The sequence below is a fragment of the Parasteatoda tepidariorum genome, chromosome 8, assembly GCF_043381705.1.
Source record: "Parasteatoda tepidariorum isolate YZ-2023 chromosome 8, CAS_Ptep_4.0, whole genome shotgun sequence".
Classification (NCBI taxonomy): Eukaryota; Metazoa; Arthropoda; class Arachnida; order Araneae; family Theridiidae; genus Parasteatoda; species Parasteatoda tepidariorum.
The window spans coordinates 31,197,735-31,199,903 of record NC_092211.1 but is presented as its reverse complement, the minus strand read 5'-3'; the positions used below and the strand labels follow the sequence as shown (position 1 = coordinate 31,199,903).

General features: G+C 28.9%; 1 long non-coding RNA gene across 1 annotated transcript in view; it reads right to left on the bottom strand.

The window, feature by feature from the left end:
• Window positions 1-616: 616 nt before the first annotated feature.
• Window positions 617-2,169, bottom strand: part of LOC107437836 (uncharacterized) — a 2,955-nt gene continuing 1,402 nt past the window's right edge. Inside the window, exons 2-3 of the long non-coding RNA XR_011637372.1 lie at window positions 1,724-2,147; window positions 617-848 (exon numbers count right to left, since the gene is read on the bottom strand). This is a non-coding gene — a long non-coding RNA (uncharacterized lncRNA). The remainder of the gene's footprint in view (window positions 849-1,723; window positions 2,148-2,169) is intronic.

The following is a 2,169-nucleotide window of genomic DNA, read 5'->3' as shown; positions in this document are numbered from 1 at the left end:
AGCTTTGAAATCAAAATCAGCATCTTTGAAATCAAAATCAGCATCTTTGAAATCCAAATCAACACCTTTGAAATCCAAATCAGCAGCTTTGAAATCCAAATCATCAGCTTTGAAATTCAGCTTTTTTGCCTTTTGGTTAATCTCATCAGGGTTACCAGACTCTGAAAATAAAAAATACTACGATTTTATCCAAAAAAATTCTACATGTCTGAAGCGCTATCTACCGGACTTTTTTTGAAAGCTTATGCAGACGAACACTGAGAGGGACGATTATTATTATTAATATTATTTATACTGTCTAACTAAAGTTTTTTAGAATTATATTTAAATTTATTTTAGTTGAGGTTAAAATATTACAATTAAAAAAAATTATCCTTTTGTGCAATCAGATATACGTATAGTAACTAATATTTTATCAGCAACTTCGTCATTTGAAGAGTAACAAAGAGTTGTGTGTATCATAATAATATCTCTTGTGTGTCAACAAAATTGTATAAAATTGAACCTAAATGAAAATATAAAATTTCATATTTTGTTTCATATCCTACAAAAAAGAAACGTAAAATTTGCTTAATTAAAGTGCAATTTATCTTATAGTCTACTAGTATAAACAAACTTTTTTAACATAAACTTTTATTTACTATCATTCCCTATTTACTATTATTTCACTATTATTACATTTCACTTCTTCACCACATTCATCTTTCTCCTCTTCCTTCTCTCTCAATCACATCTCTACCACATTCATCTTCCACCTCTTCTTTCTCGTTCATTCTCCGTTAAATTTCGTTTCACGATAGAAACGAAATAGGCTAAGATGGCTAACAAATGTTGCCTGTTGTAGTCATCTAAAAAAATTACAAAACATATATTTATCATGTAAATCGTGTTTTAATACTAGAAAAGTCAGCAGGGAAGTTTAAAGAAAGGTGGGATTTTTTAATTTAAATTAATTTTACTTAAGTCAGTAATTTATTAAACATTTGAAATATTAACTAAAAACTTTTTGAATTATGCTGTAAAAATTATTTATATTAAACTTAAAAAACTTGTAAATGAAATTTTATATATTTTATTTTTAAATTAATTAATAATTTGAAGAAAATTATGTATTTAGAGAAAAAATAGATATTCAGAACAATTTTTTGTTTAATTAATTATAGAAATTTTTTGAATAAAAAAATTACATAAAACTACAACAATAACACGAATCCTATTTAATATTTAGACAATTTAAATAGATAATTGTGTTTATAGTATTTGAGAGCAAGGAGTATTAAAAATAGTTGACATTTTATTTTGGAAATTATATAAACATTTTCATAAATTTGACATACTTTTAAACATTTTTTAAGGTTTACTGTCAATACAAGTAAAATCTATATTAGTTAATATTGATTTTATACAGGCAATTAAAAAACTATTAAATTATTTATCAAAACTATTAAATTATTCATTAAAAATATTAAATTGTTTATTTGTTTTGGATTTTTTATGCATCCCAGAAAAATTCCAGTTTTTTAATAGATAATTTTCTTATGTACTAAATTTTTTTTAATTATTAAATTCAATTTAAATTTAGAATGTCTTGAAAATATTGATTTTTTCTTCTTCATCAGCATTACTGTATAGTGCAGACTATGGTTTTCTCAATTAATTGCCTTCAGGCAGATCAACTTTGATTTAAATTTTTCCAATTGTTAAGATATTTTGTTAAACTTACGAAAGGCTGCGCGTAACATTACTTCCTGCGAAGGCAGGCACGGGCAATTCATCCCGCCCATTTGTGGTACAGGGGCGGGATCCTCCTGCGGAGCGCGACTCCTCTCTGTAGGCCTAGATGTTTCTGCCCGACATCGAGATGTTATTTCTCCCTCCGACGAATCGCTGCTCGAGTTTGGTCCTCTTGAGCTTGCCGAGCTTTTAGATTTTAATGGTCCAGGTCTTTTGGGTCCAGTTCCACAAGTTTTTTTGCTGGGTCCAGCCTTGGGTCCACAAGTTTTTTTGCTGGGTCCAGCCTTGGGTCCACAAGTTTTTTTGCTAGGTCCAGCCTTGGGTCCAGTTTCACAAGTTTTTTTGCTGGGTCCAGCCTTGGGTCCAGTTTCACAAGTTTTTTTGCTGGGTCCAGCCTTGGGTCCAGTTTCATTCTTATCAAATAAAAAAAAAAAC